The following is an 8157-nucleotide window of genomic DNA, read 5'->3' as shown; positions in this document are numbered from 1 at the left end:
GAAGACGCTTAATTGAAAAAGGGAAGACAAGTAAAGACAAGGGACTCAGAAAGTACAGCCAGGACTCGAACCCAGGACCTTCTTGCCTCAAGGCAACAGTGCTTGTAAAAAAATCCAATAAGAAATTTCTTGTATTCGGATGTCTTTTCCGGCAATATTTACTCCATGTTAAGGAGACAGTCAGAGGAGAGTTCATAGCAGGGTGGTCCAACACCCACGCCTGCTTTTTGAGACAGCTGTTTCAGAAATATAATTTAACTTAATTGCTACACTTCCAGGCTCGGGTTGTATGTCACCAGAAAGCACTTTGACTGGCGTGGAGAAATGGAGTTCACCAACCAGCCTGAAGACAGCAGGGCACTGGCAGCAGGAGGCTCAGGCATGCTGCCTCCAAAGCTGTTGGCAGGGATGGTGCGACTGGCATCTGACAGGAGATCGATATCAGCTACTGTGCCTTGATACGTCCAGGTGAGGGAGAGTCTGCCTGGGGGGTGGGGGGAGCCTCCAGCGAGGCAAAGGAGAGCCATGCAATCGTCCTGTGTTTGAGGAGGAGTCTGGAGGTAAGAGTTTATAAGCAGAAGCTAAGGCTAGCATTGGGAGAAGGGTACAGGACCAAGATAGCAGGTGAGATAAGGAAAGTTAATTTAGTGTAGATCTTTATACATCCAATAAAAAAACCTTATATGTAATCATAAGTGGTGAAAAGGATTATGATTATATTACAAGGAAATGACTGAGTAATAGGAAGTTAAAATGCACAAAATGTCATAAGCACTGAGCCACAAAGGCAAGGCAAGGCAAAATTATTTGTATAGCACATTTAAATTAAAGCACAGGAACATAAAAACGGAGTAAAAGCAAGAAAGAAATATACAAACTACAGAGGACCAAGAGAGTCACTGAAACCATTTCAAATTTAACATATAAGTCATACAATTAGAAATCCAATTTGAAAAGTGTTTTAAAATTGCACATTTTAGATTGAGGTATTAAAGAGGAATTGTAAATTGTATTTTTTAATCAATTATTCAAAACTGCAGTTCGAAAGTTTTCAAATCCTATTTCTAAACGGAGATATACCTTTCCTTATCAAACATTATAAAAGGTAATTCCTTTTTCCATTTTCCTTTTCACCTCGCATTTTCAAATCATTTTTGCAATTGCATTTTCTTTTTACGTTACCCTGTCCATTTAGCTTTTGCGTGACCCTTCTGGTCCCTGAGGACACTGAAAACCAAGTTAAACCAATCACGGTTGCTCCTCGGGGGCAACCAGCTCCCCCATTGGCTAGACAGCCCCACTTGGATCACAACACGACAGCCACCGTAGGAGGTACGCTGCACGCGTCGAAATTCTTCCTGGTGTGACAGCATCGTGCTGTGGGAATTATTATGTTCAGCAGAGATAATGAAGCTGGGTAGAATTCATGAGATGGTTTGAACTAAAACATGCCAGTCAGACTGGGATGAAGGTTCAGCTTCCAGCAGCACAACAACACTAAAGGTCTAGCCAGAGCTACAGTGGAGCAGTTTTACATCAAAGCGTATTTGTCTGGGCTTGCCTAGTTAAAATCCACATAAGTCCAAATGATAATTTGTGACAAGCTGTGAAAATTCTTCACAGACTCTCCATCCAATCCAAATGAGATGAAGTTTTCGTGCCGAGAAGAATGGGCAAAGGAAGTCCAGACAGGCCCTAAAAGGCTTTGGTATGTACGTATAGTCACTGTCAGACCGGAACCTTATATCTCAACAATCATCCTTTTTAGAAAATGAATAAAATAAAATGAATAAAAATGGACATGCAAGCTTTTTTGCTGACATCATGTAAAATGTGACTTTACAATGTGTATTCTCAACGAGGCTAAATACAACTGGAGAGTTTCAGAGTTTTACTTGTATAGATAAAAAAAAAAGCAGATATAATTTTTCCTCTATTCCACAACTATTTATATTGCGTTGGTCTAGCGTATAAAGCCCTGAAGTTTTGTGGCTGTTATTTGACAGAGTTCAAAAGGGTTCAAGTAAGTATAAAAACCATTGTATCTCTGATTCTTTTTATGACGGCCACATTATTGAAGCATTTTCAGACAAAAGGATAGGTTACAAAACCTTGACCTACGACGAATAATCTCATGAATTGAAACTAACTGACGCACAAAAGAATGCAACATCAAAAAAAGTGTTTTTTAAAAAAAGAAAACAATAAAAATGTGTAAAAACATGTTGGCTATTCGGTGGGGACAACATCCAGGGGAAATCAAAAGAAAGCTTTTCTTCCGCATGAAGGATTTCCACATAATAATTTGGCCATCCCTCCCTGCCTTGTTTTCTGGCGAGTTTCAATTCCCGGGGCAAGATCAATACAAGGCACAGCGAATCGTGCTGGGGTGATTATTTCTAGATCTGTCATGAAACTGCTCAGGCAAAAAGATGAACTCAAAGGGAATTTCGCGACTTGAATTTTTATAGATTGAGCCGGGCCGTTCCTTTTTTTTTTCACCGTGATGCATTGCCCTCGTACGGACCACACTAAACAGTGTTGCTCTGGCGCACAGAGGATACAAATGAGACATAATTACCAGCACAGCAACATCTCCCAAACACGGCAAGGCTAATAAATTGCGACCGTGTTCATTTTTGAAACAGACTATTTGTTTCTCGCCCAAGACGAGCAGCTCGGCCCCATTTTCCAGCTCTAATTCTTTTCTGTAGGATGTGGATACCACCCACAGTCCTCCACTGTCACCTCAGCGATCACCAGAGAGGAGGTTTGATTCTTCTCCACAAAGATCTGCCTGGGCGACTTTGGGATGAGCTGCTTTTCAGGCTTCATTTTGAACCACTGAACCCCATACTTAAGGGACCGCGCGTTGAAATGACAGGACAGGGTTGCCGTCTCGCCCCGGCGTGACAGTGAGAGATGGAGGATACTGTCTAACCCTCAGTCCTTCGGGTGTTGCTGTCAGGCCTAAAGACAGAGCCATTAATATAATGTGTTATACAAGGTACTTTGACAATAAAAACTTTCAATGTGTTTCTAAGGTGAACTGACAAGGGTTAAACTGGGATTTGTCATGTTTGCTTGTGGGGTAGGAAGTCACGCTTCCCGTGGGTCCGGAAACATATTGGAGTGAAAGTTGAGAATAATAATATAGTTGTTGAGCAATAGTTGTGTTACAGCTAAAAGGATATTTTAATAATGTAGTGCAACTGATAGGCTCATTTAAATAAATAATTGATCAGTCTCATAAACTATTAAGTAATCAATCCGAGGGAGAAATTTGTTTCATAAGGGAGTTATAGTTATTTTAATGGAATGATCAGGCTTTGTAGATCTACAACTCTACAAAACCTGAAGCTTTAGTGAATATTAGTGCTATGTTTGTCAATTTATACTTCTGTATAACTAATGAAATAATCAGAGTCATATTGATGTAAATATAAACTCAAATGAATCTATTTCTCAATCTATAGAATAGAATGGAAAGATCCTTTATACAAGTAAGAAAAAAAATCTTGTACAGTTTTTGGTTGTTGAAAACAGCACACTCAAGAAATCAAAGAGGTGATACAACTGAGTAGGGTGATGTTAAAAATGTGAATTTTTTATTTATTTATATCCATGCCTAAAAAACACTGACAGGCTATTAACAAGAATTTTGAAAAAGTGCAAAACTGCAAGGATGTGAACCTCTATTGAGTTTGTTGGGAGCGGTGATGCTATAAAGTAACATTTGCTGGGAGGAAAGACCTGCTATAACACTCCTTTGTGCATTTACGATGCTGCACGAATAAGCTCTCCAGCTCTGCAACAGCTTCATGCATGGGGTTGGAACAGGAAACGTAGAATAACCAAATGACTTGTCCCGATAAAAATATCAAGTAACTAATGTAAATTAATGAACATTCTGCAATCTTCTTGATCAGCTTAGCTCTAATGGCAACCCGAACATCATAAGACTTTCATGAAACCACATATGAAAGGATCCTCACTTAATCTGATACCCTTCTTGTAAGAGGAAGGCAAGAAGGCTTTTAAGTTCTCATTTCTGTTCTTTGCTAGTTCCAGGTCAGCACAGTTATGCAGAACTTCTCACCTCGTGTCCTTTTAATAAACATGTTTTTTTTTTTTTTTTTTTGGATCTCAGACTCTCAGCATTCAGGCAGAATAGGATGACGTCACGCTTTCTCTCTGTTGGAGGAGCCTCAGGCCGGGTTACGATGAGGAACGAGTATGCAACAGGTGTCTGACCACCTGACTTGGTTGTTTTGGATGAATAAGCCGTTGGGACTCCAGCAGGGACCGCTATCAGTACAAAAGTGGATAAAAGAAAGGAGAAACTTGCAGGGTTGATTCATGGGAGGTTTTCCAGTTGATGAAACGCCGACCCGGTCTGTAAAGACTTGCACATTAAACTTTTATCTCAGGAAGGTTTCAGAGAAAATATCTCAGGAGTGTTGAGGTCAACCCCACCAAGAAAAAATAAATAAAATAAAAACAGGCGATGATGACAAAAACAAAAACAAAGAATTTTCAAACAGTCAGTCGAGGCACAGCTGACCAGACTGGACCATTCTGGTGGGACGTCTCTTGGCTGGAGCAAAGATTCACACATCTTAGATGTATTGCTAAGATGACCAGCTTTTAAAGTCTCTCCCTCTCTCAGTTCTTCCAGCCGGGTCTGAGAAGCTGTTTTGATGATGGGGAGATATGAATGACATATTCGATCACTGCGCCATTCAGGATGATGTGTACTCAGAGGAGGGTGAGCCCTACGGTGACAACCCTCAGCTAGACTTCAGCATGAAAGGAGATATTCCCTCACAAGATCCAGGAAAATCCCCTAAAGTCCTGATATAAAAAAAAAAAACAACACTTTAAAATATTGTAACCTTAAACTTGTTCAGAAGTCAGAAGGTACAGAATGCTGTCACAGTATTTGAAGGTATTAAAAACGATCCCTCATCTGCAAACCGAGAAGGGTTTTTAAAAAACAATTTTGAAGCTTCACTTTAATCAGTGCTGTATGAATATATTTACGGTATGTGCAAAATTTGGTTCTGTATGAAACTACAGGAGGGCTCTTATTCTGGGTTCTTCCCAGAAGAACAGGATCTGTTGCTTTGGTTTTTGATAGCAAATACATTATTATCTAGATAAAGCCAGAAAAGTTGTTTGGTTTTACAACGTTATATTCCAAGTTAATGTGAAAATTAGTGATGTGTGAAGTAGGCTACAAAGTCTCAACATTTAGTGTGAAGAGGAACACATCTGAAATGTATAACTTAGCAAGGATAATTGAGCTGTGAGTCAATTTAATCATTGATCCAACTTAATAAGATTTTTTTTTATCTGAAATGTGTTGAAAATCATAAATGATTAGGCAAGGTGACATTTAATAACTCGAAGTAAGAAAAACTAAAAATCATTTGGATGGAAATATTATCTTATCTCACATTCGCGTTAAATTGTAATGATGCAGAACATTCCAGGACAAAAAAAATAGTCCAATAAACTGACAATAATAAAAAGAAAGATAGAGGTATGAAAAAAAATACATTAAACTTTGTTCTAATCTAAAATAATCAAATATGCCTAGTTTAATACAAAAACACTTCACACCATTCAATGACATTTATTCAGACTGACCTGTTTTTGGGGAGTCTAACTACACAAGCGAACATACATGGGCTTGTTTTTCATGCTGCTCTTGATCCTCCCTGCAGTTCTGAGTAGTAAAATAATCTCTCTCGATCTGTGAAATCTGAACCTTGCTGGGCATTAAATTCTCACCATCTCAGCTTTTTTTTCTTTATCCGTCACACTGTAGTTAGCGCTGATGGTTCACTAATAGGTTATGTCTCAGCACAAACATGCATCTCAGTGACCGATGGGGTAAAAAACTACATATGTCAGTGTCTTCGAAGACAAATAAGCAGTTTGCCTGCATGCTGACATAAACCGCAATGCAACAGTAAGCAATTTATTATTTTTCTGCAGGTTGCTTTTTTCCCCCTTCAGATTAGTCTGGACACCTTTAGACAAGAGTGGTTTGATGTTCAAGATGTAGCTGAATGTTTTCTTTTTAAATAACCAAAGCCTTTAAGAATTCTTGATATAATACAGAAACAAGGTTATCTTTTTGCATCATAGCCCTAAATGTGCTGAGATTACAGCTTTGAATGCTGGATATGTCTTAATGTGCTATAATAAAACCAAAATGTGTCTCCTTTGTGGAGAAATAATAAAAATAATAATAATAAAAAAAATTATATAAGTAACCTGATTTTAAGTTAAAGACTAAGACGTCTGTTTAGGAAGTTGCTTAACCAAAACAAGAAAGATTCTCCTTGGAAAGACTTCATTTACAACACTTTAAAGAGGTTAACCATGCATTTTTGAAAGTCAAAGACAGACTGGTCACAATCCAAAAACGGTGAAATTGTAAGATAGAAAGTAATAAAATGTTTTGTTATAAATTATGCGTTATTACTACATGACCTTTGATGTTTCACGAGGGCACTCAGCACATGCACATACTCATTTAAATGTACAGGATATGGGTTGAGGGTGAACACTGCTCTGCAATTTTAACAAGCTGAAAATAACCCACTGCACAAATTTGATTTGCTGTAAAATGATTTCTGCAAAACTCATATCTGAGTTTACATGCAAAGTAAGCTCATTTTGATCATGTTCGATTTGAAATTTAAATGGGCAATTGCCCACTTGTACTTGAGCAGCTGTCAGTTATATGTTACACATCAGCATGGTCCTGTTAAACATGGTCTTAATTGCCTGCTTTTTTATTTGATGGTGCTGGGATTCATAAAAAACAGTGCGAGAATGTAAGAGATTGCACGATTTCCTTGAAAAAACCTGAAATATCAGTTGTTTTCTCGTTAAATTGAATAAAACCTACGGGCATCTCCCTTGATGATACTCTAATTGGTTATTAAATAATATTCAATTAATGAATGCTAAAAGAAACGCTTTGGAAATACCTTGCATGGCATTTTACTGTAATTTCCCAGCTAAGTTATTTACAGTGATGTGCACTTAGTACACCCAGTTAATTACTCTTTCCTACTTTAACCTTATGTTAAACTAATGAAATGTTTACCATAACTGCACCCATGGGATTCTATTAAACAGGATTGACGTGCAAAACCTATTTTTAAAACATTTGCAAATTTCAATAGCATCAAAGATATATCGGTTGTTTGATGAACTGAGGTGATTTTCTTTCCAAAAACTAGTTTGCTTGCCAACATATATTTCATATCCTTCTTCAAATTGTGTGACAGTACAATCACAAACTTCAATGTATTTCATTGGGATTTAATGTGGCAGACCAACACAAAGTAGTGCATAATTGTGATTTTAAAGAAAAGGGATACAAACCTTTTTATATTGACAAATGATCAGAAAAGGGTGAACTGGATTTGCACTTGGCCTGATGCCTCTAAATGAAATCCAACATAACTAATATGCTTTCAGAAGTTACCTATTTAGTAATCGTCCACTTGTGTGTAATTTAATCTCACTAAAAACCAACTGCTCAATGATGGCTTCAGATTTGCTGGAGAACAATGGGGATCATGAAGAGAGATGAACACACACCACAGGTCAAGGATAAGGTTGGGGGAGAGTTTTAAGCAGGGTTAGCCTTTAAAACGATGCCCCAAGCTTTAAAAATGCAACTAAGCACTGTTCCATCCATCACACAAAAAAAATTAAAAGAGTATGGCACTACTGCGAAACCTACCAAGACATGGCTGTCCTAAAATAGGGGACCTGGCAAGAACAAGGTTAATCAGAGAAGCCATCAAGAGGTCCAGTGTAATTCTGGAGGAGCTGCAGAACTTTTTTTTGTCCCATTTAATGAGGCATTAATTGAGATTATTAACTTTTGAAAGTTTTGTCTACATTTTTGAGAATAATTTTGGGGGTCAAAGTTTAAAGAAGCTAGGTATTACTAGAGGCAGATTTGTATTAATTAATTTATTTTATTTACATTTTAAATGGGTAATGGATTGGTGATAGAGTTGGTGATTTTCAAGGAATTTATTTTTCATCAATCTTCCCACACATTAAAGACTAAGGAATCTTTCCCGTCTAAATAATTTATTCCTTTACCGTTTCATGTTGAAA

Source organism: Fundulus heteroclitus, chromosome 3 (assembly GCF_011125445.2).
Source record: "Fundulus heteroclitus isolate FHET01 chromosome 3, MU-UCD_Fhet_4.1, whole genome shotgun sequence".
In the NCBI taxonomy this organism is placed as follows: Eukaryota; Metazoa; Chordata; class Actinopteri; order Cyprinodontiformes; family Fundulidae; genus Fundulus; species Fundulus heteroclitus.
Note: the sequence above shows the minus strand (reverse complement) of the source record.